Genomic DNA, 15,727 nt, shown 5'->3' with positions numbered 1-15,727 from the left:
ACAGGCCTGACATTAATTGCATTCTGGTATTACAAATGGAGGTCATATGTGCTTTTCTTAATAGAGTTGCAGCTCTTATTTTTATAGATATTCCATGTGGGCTAAATAACATTAAGAAAGCGAAGGTCAAAGCCCAGTCACTTAGAAGGAATAAAGGGAAAGATTTACAAGACATCTGGTGTGAACAGTTTACAAAGAAAGCCAGGCTTTTCTTGTGAGATTACACCAATAGAAACCTAAATTGGGGAGGAATTCCCTAAGGAAGACACACTCCACTTTGAAAATAATATTGTTTGGAGACACAACTGGTCTGTTCCTGAATTCTCGATTGCTGACAGCTACTCAGCTCCTAGCCCCCAACCCTCCAAGAAAAGTCACCTGTGATATACACCACAAACTGGAATCTCTGAATTCCATAAAACAGCCCTAGGTTTTGTTTCACCTCAGGCTTAAACTTAACTCTGCTACGAACAACTTTTCTGTTCATTACCGCAAGAAAACCCCAATGCATAGGAAAATGTGATTTTCTTGGTCTGAGTGGTTGTCGCAGGCTAACTGGTGTTTTGTGATTAAAACCCACCAGCTGCCATCATGTGCCCAGAGGGCTCTAGCTCGGATTCATGAAAACACTTCAGCATGTGCTTAATTTAAGAAAAGGAGTACTTGTGCCACCTTAGAGACTAACAAATTTATTTGAGCATAAGCTTTTGTGAGCTACAGCATCCGATGAAGTGAGCTGTAGCTCATGAAAGCTTATGCTCAAATAAATTGGTTAGTCTCTAAGGTGCCACAAGTACTCCTTTTCTTTTTGCGAATACTGCTGCTACTCTGAAACCTGTCACTTAATTGCGAATACGGCCGCTACTCTGAAACCTGTCACTTAATTTAAGAACAAGCTGAAATCCAGTTGAAGTCAATGAGATTTAAGCACATGCTTAAAACTACACACAAGTTCTTTTCTGATCAGGGACAGGGTTAAGTACTTTCCTGAATCAAGGCATTTGAGCCTATCTATAATGTACCTTTCAACACACATTTTCTTGCTGTATGATAGCAAGAAAATTAATGGTTGGATATAATGAGTTGCTATATAGTGCTGAAACACCACTACGATTTGTACTATGAATTTACAGTGCTCAACACAAGTGCCAGATCAAGAGCCACCAACGATGAGGCTATCTATTTACAGCCTGGGTATATTTTACACAAACTTCTCTTGCCAACGTGCCTCCACTCTGACCAGAAGGATCACCTCTAAGGCAAGAAGTTTAAGTCAAGTCTCTATGGGTCTCACAACCCTTGTTCTATTTAGAGTGTCTACTAGTGCCAATCGGTAATAGTAGTTTTGAAGACATGGACATTTATTCACTGATAGCTGGTCTGAGACCACCACACCTCTTAACACAGACCATAAAACAGCCATCAGGAGGTAACACGTTTTTGTCACGACTGACCTGAGCTGGATTTGACTTTGCATTGGTAACTTAAAGGTGGAAAGCTATACATCCCTCTGTTACGACCTGCACAGAACTTGCAGAGAGGGGCCCAGGTTGCAGAAGGGAAGCGTTTACAGGAGACACCAGGAAGTCAGTCCATCAGGGTTGCCAGGTGTCCAGTTTTCAACCAGAAGGTCAGGTTGAAAAGGGACCCTGGGGGCGCTGTTGGGCACAGCCGACCGGGCCATTAAAAGTCCAGTCAGCAGTGCAGTGGGGGGCCGGGACTAAGGCAGGCTCCCTGCCTGCCCTAGCTCCGCATGGCTCCTAGAAGCGGCTGCCAGGCCCCTGCAGGCCCTAGATGCATGGGCAGACATGGAGACTCAGGGCGTTGGCCCCACCCCAAGGGCCGGCCCCGCAGCTCCCACTGGCCAAGAGCTTGCGACCAATGGGAGCTGGGACCACGAAGGCAGCTCACGGAGCCTCCCTCACCACCCATATGCCTAGGGGCTGCAGAGACCTGGCAGCCGCTTCCTGGGAGCCTCAGTAAACGCCGCAGGGACCCCAAACCCCTCACCCCCTCCCACACCTCAACCTCCTGCCCCAGCCCAGAGGCCCCTCCCACACCCAAACCCCCTTCTGGTGCCTGCACCCCGCCTCCACCCCAACTCCCTCATCCCCAGCCCCACCCCCACCCCAGAACCCACACCCCCAGCCAGAGCCCGCACCCTCCCCTGCCCCTCAATCCCCTGCCCCAGCCCAGAGCCCCCTCTTTCACCCCAAACCCCTCATCCCTGGCCCCACCCCAGAGCCTGCATCCCCAGCCAGAATCCTCCCCCCCCACACACACACCTCAACTTCCTGCCCCAGCCTGGAGCCCTCTCCCACACCCTGAAGCCCTCATTTCTGGCCCCACCCACAGCTCAGAGCCCATATCCTCCCTGCACTTCAACCCCCAACCCCAGCCCGGAGCCCTCTCCCACACCCCAACCTCAGCCCAATGAAAGTGAGTGAGGGTGGGGGAGAGCGAGTGACAGAATGAGTGGGGGTGGGACCTTGGAGAAGGGGCGAGACATGGGCGGGGCCTCATGGAAGGGGCAGGACAGGGATGTACAGTTTTGTGCGATTAGAAAGTTGGCAACCCTATTCAGTAGCTATTGTCCAAGCAATCAGGCTCTTGCCTGAAGTGAGGACAAATGTGAGGGGCTCCTTCTCCAGCTGCCTACTCAGAACTGTGCTATTCCTGCAGCTTCCATCTCCCAGCTCTTGGAGATCTCCCCTCATTGTGAGACCTGCTGCATTAGAGCTACACATATCAATATGGCTCTTTGGATCAGGAATGTAGTGATAAATTCAGATGTGCATATATTGTACATTGGTATTCTGTGATGTTATGACCCGCCAGCAGATTGCAACTCTTTCTGGGGAACTCCTGTAGTTCATATTCACTCATTTTTGCCTCCATACATGAGGTAACCTGTAGATTAGGACTGTTATTTAAGTCTGGTCAACAGTAAACTCTTCCAGGACAGGGGCTATGACTTCTTGTGTTTGTACAGCACCTTACACAGTGAAGCCTTTATCTGACTGGGGCTCTGTCACAATACAAATAAACAATCATTCATTAATAATACATCCTTTATGTTTACGGTTGCCAAAAAGTGGGCCCAAATACATGTGTGTTTATTGTGCCTCCTCTGCTCTCATGCTTTGAAACCTTGGACTTGCTCACCCACAGCTCCATGGAATTCAATGGAATTTTTGGGCACTTGGAATCTCTGAAAATCAGGCTTTCCTTAGGTCGTCTTCTCAGGATATGGTTGTGGTGTTTGATCTTATGAATGTGCTTTCCCTTGAGGCAGTAAATGTTCCTACAAAGGAACACAGAGTGTATGCATCGCTAGCTTCTCCATATTTTGGCCTGCTCCCACCTTCAATGGTGTCAATGGGAGTTTGGCACGACTGGGCTCTTTACCAGTACCTGATGATGTCAGAAGCAGAAGGTGCAGAAAGGCAAGATTAAATCAGAGCGGGAGCTGTCAGCAGACTAGCAGTAGCAACAGGCATTCGGGAGACAGAGTATGACTATCCCTCCTTTCTGAACATAGTTTCAAGACCAGCTTTCACTTCCCCCAGCATAGCCAGGGATATTTACTACAGGAAACACAATACATGAACTTCAGTTTTCACCTTAAGAGGGAGAAAGCTATTGTTTCCCTCTTAATTATAAAATTAATGGTAAATGTCATGTGAGTAGAAATGGGCCTGGTTCAAAACTCAGGCTTCCAAACCCCCCTATTACGGTTGTCAGGTGTCCGGTTTTCATCCGGAACATCTGGTCGAAAAGGGAACCTCGCAGCATCTGGTCAGCACAGCTAACCTGTTCTTTAAAACTTCTAACAACAGCCATTCCACAACTTCCCTAGGCAATTGGTTTGAGTGCTTCACCACCCTGAGAGTTAGGAATTTTTTCCTAACATCCAATCTGAACCTCCCTTGCTGCAATTTAAGAATCATTGTTTCTTGTCCTGTCCTCAGAGTTAAGGAGAACAATTTTTCATCCTCCTCCTTGTAACATTTGATGTATTTGAGAACTATTATCATGTCCCCCCTCGGTCTTCTCTTCTCCAGACTAAACAAACCCAACTTTTTCAATCTTTCCTCAGAGGTCATGTTTTCTAGACCTTTAATTGCTTTTGTTGCTTTTCTCTGGACTTCTCCAATTTGTCCATATCTTTTCTGAAATGTGGCACCCAGAACTGGACATGAGACTCCAGTTGAGGCCTTAGCAGCTCAGAATAGAGCAGAAGAATTACTTCTCGTGTCTTACTTGCAATACTCCTGCTAATACATCTCAGAATAGTGTTTGGGGGGTTTTTTTGTGTGTGTTTGTTTGGTTTTTTTGCAACAGTGTTATACTGTTGACTAATATTTAGCTTGTGATCCACTATAACCCCCAGATCCCTTTCTGCAGTACTCCTTCCTAGGCAGTCATTCCCCATTTTCTGTGTGTGCATTTCCTAAGTGGAGTACTTTGCATTTGTCTTTTATTGAATTTCATCCTGTTTACTTCAGATCATTTCTCCAGTTTGTCCAGATCATTTTGAATTTTAATCCTATCCTCCAAAGCACTTGCAACCCCTCCCAGCTTGGTATCGTCCACAAACTTTATAAATGTATTCTCTATGCCATTACCTAAATCATCGATGAAAATATTGAAAAGAACTGGACCCAGAACTGATCCCTGCAGGATCCCACTCGTTACGTCCTTCCAGCATGACTGTGAACCACTGATAACTACTCTCTGGGAACGGTTTTCCAATCAGTTTTGCACCCACCTTATAGTAGCCCCATCTAGGTTGTATTTCCCTGGTTTGTTTATGAGATAGTCACACAAGATAGTATAAAAAGCCTTACTAAAGTCAAGATATACCACATCTACCACTTCCCTCCACCCACAACGCTTGTTACCCTGTCAAAGAAAGCTATTAGGATGGTTTGACATGATTTGTTTTTGACAAATTCATGTTGACTGTTATTTATCACCTTATTATCTAGGTGCTTGCAAGTTGAGTGCTTGATTATTTTCTGCATTATGTTTCCGGGTACAGAAGTTAAGATGACTGGTCTGTAATTCCCCAGGATTGTCCTTATTCCCCTTTTTATAGATTGGCACTATATTTGCCCTCTTTCAGTCCTGTGGAATCTCTCGTCTTCCATGAGTTGTTGAAAATCATCACTACTGGCTCAGATATCTCCTCAGCCAGCTCCTTGAGTATTCTAGGATGTATTTCATCAGGCCGTGCTGACTTGAAGACATCTAACTTGTCTAAGTAATTTTTAACTTGTTCTTTCCTTATTTTAGCCTTAGATCCTATCTTGTTTTCACTGGTATTCACCATGTTAAACATTCAAGTGCTACTAATCTTTTTGGTGAAAACAAACAAAAATGTCATTTCACACTTCTGCCATTTCCATATTTTCTGTTATTGTTTCCCCCCCCTCATTGAGTAACGGGCCTAACCTCTTGCTTTTAATGTATTTGTAGAATGTATTTTGAGAACCTTTAAGTGTCTAGCTAGTTTAATCTTGTTTTGTGGCTTGGCCTTTCTAATTTTGAACGACATGCTTGTGTTTGTTTATATTCATCCTTTGTAATTTGACCTAATTTCCACTTTTTGTGGAACTCTTTTTGAGAAAGAGAGAGAGAGAGAGAGAGAGAGAGATGAGATGAATGAGATGAGATAAACAGTTATGTTTCAAGTAAAATAAAATATTTAGCTCAATCCAAAGTTTTTTTATTTTTACTTTTTTCTTTCACTGAGAAATTTGAAATTTTTTTGTTTCAGTTCAATTCAAACAATTTTTTTTTCTGATTATTTGGGTAATTGCCCAGCTCAGATTCCCGCAACATCACCAGATGGGCTCCAGCAGAGGCATTTAAATCCGAATCATTAGCAACACTGCCAAACTGCCTAATACATCACTCTTTGTATCCCATTGAGGCACTCTTTTGTGTACTGCTATTTGTTCCATCTCCCCTGATTGTACTACCTGCCATCGTTACAGAACTGGGAACAACTTTCTTGCCAGGTTCGATGACTGTATCTTTAAAATTATACACCTTGGGCCTGTATCTCAGGTAGCGTACCAGTTTAGCTCCATTCACTTCATCTATACTCACTGAGGGGCTGGTCCCTTATTTATTTTTCTACTTATCCTGTGACCCTCTATATTATTATTTATTAATTATTATTATTATTATTATTTATTATTTTAAAGGGATATCAGGCATTACGAGGCTCCCTTCTTCCTAGCACTGATTTAAGTGGGTTGCACTCAGTATCCAAGTATTTGTTCAAAGACTGATATCTGTTGCCTAGCATGGCTTTAAGTGAGCATTGAAATTGCATTTGGCCATCTGAAATACCTTTGCCTGTAGCTTTGCCTCAGGCTAAACCATCTCCAGTGCAAGCAGTCAAAGCAAGAGTTCTCTCCTTAATTAAAAATGTGTTTAAATCAAATGCACCAAGCAACCGTCATGACTGACGGATAGTATAAAAGATAAAAGAAGTGGAGCCACAAATGTTTAGATTTGGGTCCAGTCCTAAATTTCACTCCCCAGAAGGTATAGCAGGTGTTTGGATCAGCCAAATCTGAAGATATTTAAAAATATCAGCTGTGAAATTTGGATCAGGATCAGGGTTTGGATTCTGGGATACACAAATGCACCCCAAAATTTAGAACACTGAGGCAGGATTGGGTTTAGGCCTCCATCTAATTCACAAGAGAAATAAATCAGATACAATGAATTCTTGTTAAAGTTAAGACCTCTAGGCCAACATTTTCAATCTGAGAGCCCGAAGTTAGGCATGTATGGTCACTCTTATGCACTCACTGAAGTCAGTGGGAGCTCAGCACCTTAAAAAAAACCAGATGGACAGTTAGGTGCCTAATCTTCTGCACCCACATTTGAAAACATTGATATTAGCATTCGCTCTAAGTAGAATACTTAGAGCACTGTTACAAAACACATGGGAACAAGCCACCAAACAAATACATGAACACACAAGGTTTCTAAGCCTGATTCAGCAACCAAAACACCTGCTTAACTTTAAGCACATGCCTATGTTTAAGCACAAGTTTTCCTGTTGTCTTCATTATGAAAATCAAGCAAATGTCACAAGGGAAAGCACCCAGACTGGATGGCATTCTGACAGAGACCTCTAAGCAGGGCGGCTACCACACTGCAAGGCACCTCACATGGCTCTTCCATATTATCTGGGGACAAGAGCTGGTGTCATGAGATTTCAAGGATGCCAAATTATTCATCTCTATAAATGTGCTCACTCAACTGAGGACATTCAATTTATAAGTAATCACTTTGCTCATGCAGTCAATCCTTTTGGTTTCACAATCAGCCTAAAGAAAACGGAAATACTGCACCAACTTGTGCTGGGAGATGTGCACAAGATGTGCACAATTATTAAGATCCTCTCAAGTCCATGGAGAAGTTTTGCTATGTAGGGAATATGCTGTCACAATGTCACAAATGATTTTGAGATTATCCATTGCATAGTCAAGGCCAGCTCTGCGTTTGGAATGCTGTTACACCACCTATGGAACAACTGGGGCATCAAAATAAGCACTATGCTAAATATCTGTTGGGAAGTCATGCTTACAATGCTTTTATATGGTTGTGAGGCATGGACAAGGTATCACCACCACACTGGGAAACTTGATCAGTTCCATATGTGCAGTCTTCGGTCTGTGTGCATCATCAAGAGGTGGGACAAGATTCCAAATATCAAAATCATTAATAGCTCTTGGATGTTTGGCATTCAAAGTATGCTTATAAAAGTTCCCCTGTTTCGGTCCGTGCATCTCCTTCATGAGACCAACTTGACAATTCCCAGGGCTATATTTTATGGTCAGCTAAAGCAACACATCCGTTTCTCCTGGAGGCCAGTACAAACAACAAAGACACACTGAAGTCAAACCTGAAAGCATGTCAGGTTGACCCCCAACAATTGAGAAGCAATAGCCCATGACAGAGCAAGCTGGCAGCAGATTTGTCTTAATGGGCCTCACTTCAAAGAGGCTAACACCCAATGTGAAAAACATGAATAGCACAAAGCAAGGATACAACAGCCTGCAATGGTCATAACCAGTCTCATCTGTCCAACATGTAACTGCGTTTGTGGTTCTCGCGTTGGCCAGACCTCATGTACGTGTGTGTTCATCTATACTGTTTGCTGAATCCTCATACATCATCACTGACGTGAGACTCCATCTTCGTCATCAGTCTTACTGCATTCAACAGGACTACTCATGTGCTTAAAGTTAGGCATGTGCTGAAGTACTTGTTGAACCTGGGCCTAAGGCCTCTCTTCAGGTATGCCTCCCCACTAGAGACAGCACTTAAGTCCCATGTACCTAAGCGTGACCTGAATAGGGATGGACATGCTTACCTACTTCCCTGATCTGGGGCCTAAATGACTATACTACCAGTCAAAGGGAGGAATCAACTGAGCTGGAGAACAGAAACTGAAGTGTGCAATGACTCAACTAAATATATATATTTATACCTAAAATTTTAGATACTCTGACATACTGCAAGATATATGGAAATGGATTTTCAAAAGGTTTTAGAAATAACTGTCACTATTTCAATAGCTCCCTAAAGGAATCAAGTTGGTGGTTCTCCACAAGAGCTGGTGTTTTACGCCGATTTGTCCTAGCAAGAAGGCTAGTCTGATGACACAGTATGATGCACGGGGAACATAGCTAAGCATCTAAAATGCATGAGAAAGGCCAGAGACTTTTTGAAACTGTTGAAGAATAAAGTCTACAAGCCCAGATTCTCAGATCCTACTGGAGTTATGGCCATTTACAGCAGCTGAGAATCTGGCCCTCAGTTTTAAAAAATCTGCAGGGTTAATTTAACAGCAGTTTAATAATAATAATATGATACAAGGTGATTAATGATCTGCTGGGCAAGAAAAACACGAAGCAGAGATAATTCTTAATGAAGAATTGAGCTGATTAATTCTAAAGCAGAAAATATTTATCTTCTGGCAATTTGGTTACAGTGACTTTTTCCCTGTTGTTCTGAATGACTAATATACTGTAGAGAGTACATTTAATCTGATGGGTCCTGGTTCAGTACAGTGAAAGGTACTCATCATCCTGTTATTGAAAGGGGGCATGCTGATAAGCCTGGAGATGGTATTGTTCTGAAGCTCAGGCAAATCAGAAATCAGCTTGCTCATAAAAGTAACTCAGATAATTGTATACTGCGTAAATATGAATCAATGAGTTTTTGATGATAAGCTGAAGTTCTAGCAATCAACTGGCTGACACCAGGTTTCATATCAGGCAAGTTACAATCAGAATTAGAACAATGATTCCATATTTCAGGAAGCTGCCACAGACTGTTTTCTTTATCTGGGACTATACTGAAGGTTTCGGATCTCAGAAACAGTGGCAGCAACATTTTTCCAGCTCTTATCTCCTGCAGCCCAGGCACCCCTCCTTCAAAAGACAGCATCATGGTTAAGGCTCTGGTTTAGGACTTGGAAGATCTGGTTCAATTCCAGGCTCTGCTAGAGGTTTCCTGTATGACCAAATCATTTAAGCTTTCCTAAAATGAAGCTTACTGACTACTGGACCTGTCAACTTCATTTCTCTGCCCCCGTTCTCCACCTGTAGAAGAGAGACAGTATTTTTCTCGTGTATTTTCATTGTCTTTTCTGTTTTGATTGTAAACTCTGTGGGGGTAGGGACTGTTTCTTCCTATGAGTCTGTACAGTACCTAGCACTACAAGGGCCCTGATCTTGGAGGCTAAAAGTTACAAACCCAGAGAAGTTACTACTTGTGACCAACAAATCCACATAGTTGTGGACTCATCAGCCCCACTGCCACTCCTCTCCTGGCACTCACCAAGCCTCTCGGAGAGATGAGAGGCAGGAAGCACCCATGAAAGTAGAGAGAAGAGACTCCATGCATGGGTATCAAATCTCAGCCCATCTTTCTCCACTGGCTCTTCTGGGGCAAGATGCTCTGCAATTTCAGAGGAGGGAGCAAAATTTGGTCCATAATGAAAGGAAGAAATATGTACAGTACAGAAGAACCAGGTGGATAAGCAGTTTTGGGATCTTCAGCACCATGGATTTTGAGTGAGTTTGATGGTGACAGATGTGGGGCTTCTAGAACAGAGTATGCCAATCATATCACAAATCTGCCATCCCAGTTGCAGCAGGTATAATAGCTGGACAGACAAAAGGGAGGTCCAGGCAAACAAATAAGTAGCTGTGGTTTCTCCACCTCTTGAGGTTTTCCAAACAAGACAGGATGGATGCCTTTCTGGAAGATATTCTTTAGCCAAAAAACACAAAATGATTGGACTCAGTATGAAGTGAGTGGGTGGAATGTAATGTCCTGTAATATGTAAAAGATCAGACTAGGTAATCTAATGGTCCCTTCTGCCCTCAAACTCTCTGAATCGAAGGTAGGGTAAAAAAGCGCAAAGAGGAAATAGGCTACCACCGTTTAATTCAATATTAGCCTATAGCTACCAAAGCTGAACTGAGGATAAGCCTAAATTCTTGTATTTGGCACTTGTTGCTAATTAAAGCAACTAGCCAGGTAGTGAAGATTCCCCTGCCCTCCCAAATCCATTAGCCCACTGGATTAAATCTTGACCTTCTTCTGTGTGGGCCCATAGGTATCTACTAGCCCTGTATGCCCTTGTATGTTGACTATGCATCCTCACGAATGATGATGAGGTCCACAGCAGAAGTGGGTACACATGGATTTCTCATCTCCTCCAGAGTCTGGATTCAAAGAATTGCTCAGCTCCAGCTCAGACCCTTCCGTTGTCTCTGCCTGTCTCCACCATACAGAGACTGTGGTGATTAATACAGCACAATTCAGATCAAAGAACCTCACCCAATAATTTCTGCAACAAGCCCATACCTTCTGTGCTATCTTTTAGCAAGAAATCCAGTCTTGACATAAAGCCTGCAAGTGATGGAGAGTCCACCGCATCCCTACTAAACAGAGGCATAAAGGATGGTGCAAGACAGTCATTTCCTCCTTCCATGCAAGAAGTGGTGGGACTGGTATTACTGGTAGAGCAAAGGTGGCAGGGAGGGACATGAGAGGAAACAAGGACAGCATTTAGGCAGGAGTAGGATTTTGAAGAAGGTTGAAATACCTTGTCAATGTGCTACACTTTAAAATGCCTCTAAGATTTCTCATACAATTTTGTTCAAGAACCCTTAGTTAATTTTCATCTCAATCAATTTTTGCAGGTGCTCATTTGAGACAACTTTTGATCCATCTTCTAAGTTGTGGGAGATACCTAGCACAATCAAATACTGTAGATTCCTGAGTTAGCTAGTTATAGACGTTTAAGATATAATAATGCATTGTGTGATTTTTCAAAAGTTCATTTTCTGTGATATTGCTGCAACATTTCTGGTCTCTCTTTTGAGAATCTTATTTTTTAAATTTGTTGCCTTTAAAGGAGGGTAATATGGCTCATCAGAGCTGCTTTAATGCAATGGTACAATGTTAAGATAATGCTGCATATATAATAATTTACATTAAGTCTTTTTGCTAAATACATATTGTTCCCATCAGTGAACAAACAGCCTATCCAAATGTCCACATAATTTGTTTTAACAACACATTACTGTTCCGGGGTAATGCAACAAAGCAGGCAATCACAGACGAGTGAGCAATATGCCAATAAAATTGAAAGAAATAAATTAGTATCATGGTAACACATGTGTCTTCACAATTAATAAATTCCACTCCATCAGTCCATGATTTAATTATGCATTATGTATAGGAGTACCATGAATCATTCATGTATTCTTTTAACTAAATGGTTAGATATGAAGCATGTGATGGGAATATTTACATAACCTCATGAAGTGTAGGATATAAAATGATCTGAAGTTTATTTTCAGTATTTTTAAAAGTTGCATTTAATGCAAGAGGGAGACAGTTTCCTCTAAATGAGAAATGACTGTTTCAGCTGTAAGGAAGTGAAATGTTGACCTACAGTAGTAATTGTGACCTTAACTACAGGCACGCTATTGAGTGATTCCATAATATGGTCTTTTGCAGACATGTCTCTCAAATGCCTAGCCATAAAGTCTTCAGTGTGATATCCTTCCCCACCTCTACCCCATTTCTGTATCAGAAGTGCCCCATTAGTGTCTTTATACAGCAATGGATGATCAATGCAAGGTTGCTTAAAATAATTTCCCTCCATTTCCATTCCACTCTGACCTCTTCTATCCCACCAAAATTATCACTCCTATCTGTCAAGAGCTATGTCACCATGCTCATGTTTCCTATCCCATGACTGATGGGATTACATTTAAAAAGGAGAAACTCTACCTGCTAGACTGGAATCAGAACACTCTGTAGCGGACAGTACTTTGTGACTTCAACTCTGAAGCTACAACATGGGCAATACTCAATCAGCCCCTGTTCTGAGGCATACACATTAGTCGTCGTGCCTTATTCTTGGATCTAATCAAGAGAGGGGCATCTCCTCTTGCAGGGCTTGATCCAAAGACCATTGCAGCCTTCAAACTGACTTCAGAGGGCTTTGGATCAGGCCCATAGTTAGTGAATACATGGAAACCAAAAGGGATGACTCTTGTTCTACACAGGCCCTCTCCTGCATCACTGAAATCAATTGGAATTTTGTTATGGCTTCAATTACAGCAGTATCAGGCCCCTATGAGCTTTCTCTGCAGTCCATACAAGGGCAAAAATCCCTTTGGCTTCAAGAGGAATTTTTCCAGAGTACTTACGACAGGTTTTGGGCCTGTACAATAAATCAAGCGGGAGATACAGAAGGATTATAGGAAGATCTGGAATGCTCTCGTAGTGAAAGCCAGTGGATACAATGCCCTTACGGTATCTATGTCAGTAATGGATGAACATCAAATGCTCCAGAGATTCCATTCAGATGATAAATATATGGATGGTTCTAGATGCCTATTTAAAAGTATATCCAGACTTATCCCTTTACTCTGGAAAACTGACTGGAAATCTCAAAAGAAAGTGTTCCTACAAGATCACTTCTGGATTTTTGGATAGGCTTGGCACACCAGGTCAGTCATGGACACTGGAAGGTTATCAGACTCTTTAGACCATCCTGAGAAACCCAGAACTACGCTTCCCCACATTGGCCAGATCTTCATAGGTGTAGGAGATCTCCACCTTGGGAGGATCCTTCAGTCAAGCCAGGGCTCCCCATACTGGTGGGCTCCTTCCCTTGGGGCCAGCACTCCTTATACTGGTGGATCGTCATACCGTATGGGACTCCTCACACAGATGGTGTCTTCCTACCATGCTGGAGCTGCCCATGGTGGCAGGATCTTCATGGGGGAGGGAGAGGAAGATGAGACTTTTCACACTTTTGGGGACCCAGATGAATGTACCCCCCAGAAAAGATGCCTGTGCATTTTTCTAGTCTCTAGGAAGGTCCTGCATAGTAGCTTTGTGTTTAGTAAGAACTGGCATTTCCAAGCATATGGCTGTAGTGGCCACCCTCTTGCTGAAAACTAACACTGTTACGACAATGTCACGTTTTATCAAGATGGCCACCCTACACCCACTCAATTGTGCCATTTGCAAATGAATTTCACAGTTCATACATGGTAAGAAGTGCTTCTTATGGCCTTTCAGACACCTGGGCGAGCAAAGGAGATGAAAGGTTTGCATTAACGTCACCTCCTGGCAAAGCCCAATCCTGGTCATTACTTTTAACTATTTCTGCAGCCATAAAATGGTGAAGCTGCCAAAGCCTCCAGCACCCCAACTCTAAATGCCGCAGCAAGCTCACAGAGCCACAAAATCCTCAACTTGAAGCAACAGATTTTTTTTAAATATATGCTTGCATTTGGAGTAAAAACCCCAAAGCTTCCCTAGCCTCAAAATGGGGCCAAAAGAAAATGACACATCCACACTGCTGTGAACATAGGGGAGATTCTGAACCCAAACCTAGATACGGGTCTGAGTCTCACTACTGAAGAGCCAGGTAAAATATAGATACACTTCAAAGCAGCACAACCTTGATTATCCAAACTCTCTCTGAAACACCAGGTTACCCAAAAACAGGGTCCTGTCCCTTCCATCCACTAATGACACCATCGAAAATTACCATGGTTATCTGAATCCTTGATTATCTGAACATACTCAATGTCCCCTCTAATGTTGGGAGAACTGAGGCTATAGCTTATGCAATACGACACAGTATGGTAGAGTTAGAATGACATGGGAGTATTTCCTGGATACTGTAATGACAAAGAACTTTTAATCGTAGGATTTTCTAAGGTGCCTAGGGGATTTGTGCACCCATTTCACATTCATTTTGAAAGGAAGAGGGATGTGAATAGATGTGAGGTTGGGGACAAGAGTGATACCAAAATTATGATATTTTCCAGGGACAAATTTTGTCCTCAGAGGCATGAATGCATTTCCTGTTGACTTCAGTGGGAGTTAGATAGCTGCATCCAAGGACAGAATTCAGCTGTGATTGAGTTTTGCATTGCTGACCTATTGCTGTGTGTACAGAAGCACTGAAGAGGTTATTACCCTACTAGTATGTCCTTCATTGAGTTGCAAAGTAAAATCTATAGACTGCAGTGAATCACTGCTCATGTGGTTTTACTTGGTACATTGTGTTTTAGAACAGGATGCCAGATATTTGTGAAGTTCATTGGGTCTAGCATAAGCAATCTGCGGAGTATCCTAATAAAGCACCCCTTGTCATGCTTATGGCATACAATCCTCTCTAATGTGAGTTAGGTGTTTTACATGTGAAAAGCTATGTCTGACCTACTTTATAAAATCTTTACAAACAATACACGCTCCTGGTCTAGTGAAATGTGAGCTCTGATGAATATTGTTTAGATCAGTGATATCCAGCTTGTAGCCAACTGTATTCTTCAAGACTCTAAATTGAAACCCTCAATGGCAAAACATTTGTATTTGTTCACACATTGAAAACATGCATCTTGAACCATGCCATGTGACTTTTAAAATGAAGGGCTCAAAACCGCTCCATTGCTACCAGTAGGAGATAGGACTGCAGAGGAAGCAGTGCCCTCTAGCAGCAGCTCTGCTGGGATCACTGACCACTGTTCCCTTCCTTGCTACAGCTGCTTAGCAGCTCCACCATTGGCTGCCTCCTTCATTACAGGGGTGGAAGGAAAGAGTAGCTCCGGCTACTCCCTTGCCTGCTTCCCTGTCAGGCTGTGTGACCTCCAGGAAGAGCAGGATGGGAGCCTAACTGACTCTCCTTGAACCCAAGGGGCAACTAGCAAAGCATTGGTTTCAGAGTAGCAAAGGATTGTTTCTCTTCCCCAAACAGAGGATCTTGAGGGAAGAAAAGCTGTGAACCAATCACCAGTTACAGCTTCCTGATTCTCTGCCCTAGGCTACTGCTACTCTAATGCACTTGCACCAGCTGGAAACAATCCTCAAGGTATTATATGCCAGCTGAGGATAGCTGGAGCTAGACCTGGGGCCAATCCAAAAAATTGGAGTGTGGATTTCAAGTACCCCAAAGTCACACAAAGGAACTGAAATTTTGAACAAAGTCTTTGGAAGGGATAGCCTGAGAGTTATGGGGTCACATTGAGAGTGGGCAGGTAGGAGGAGAGGGAAGTGTCAGTTTTTCAGAGGCAGCAAAGCCAGGGGGCAACGCATCTCACCCAGCCCCAATGCTTGCGGGGAGGGGGAGCAGGAGAGTGGAGGTCTC

At 43.0% G+C, this 15,727-nt stretch overlaps 1 long non-coding RNA gene across 1 annotated transcript in view; it reads right to left on the bottom strand.

Annotated features, from left to right (window-relative positions):
- Positions 1-15,727, bottom strand: part of LOC122466615 — a 72,164-nt gene that overhangs the window by 32,540 nt on the left and 23,897 nt on the right. The window contains exon 2 of the long non-coding RNA XR_006292269.1: positions 1,518-1,520. This is a non-coding gene — a long non-coding RNA (uncharacterized LOC122466615). The remainder of the gene's footprint in view (positions 1-1,517; positions 1,521-15,727) is intronic.

Source organism: Chelonia mydas, chromosome 7 (assembly GCF_015237465.2).
Source record: "Chelonia mydas isolate rCheMyd1 chromosome 7, rCheMyd1.pri.v2, whole genome shotgun sequence".
Lineage (NCBI taxonomy): Eukaryota > Metazoa > Chordata > Testudines > Cheloniidae > Chelonia > Chelonia mydas.
This window is presented reverse-complemented; position numbering and strand designations above follow the sequence as displayed.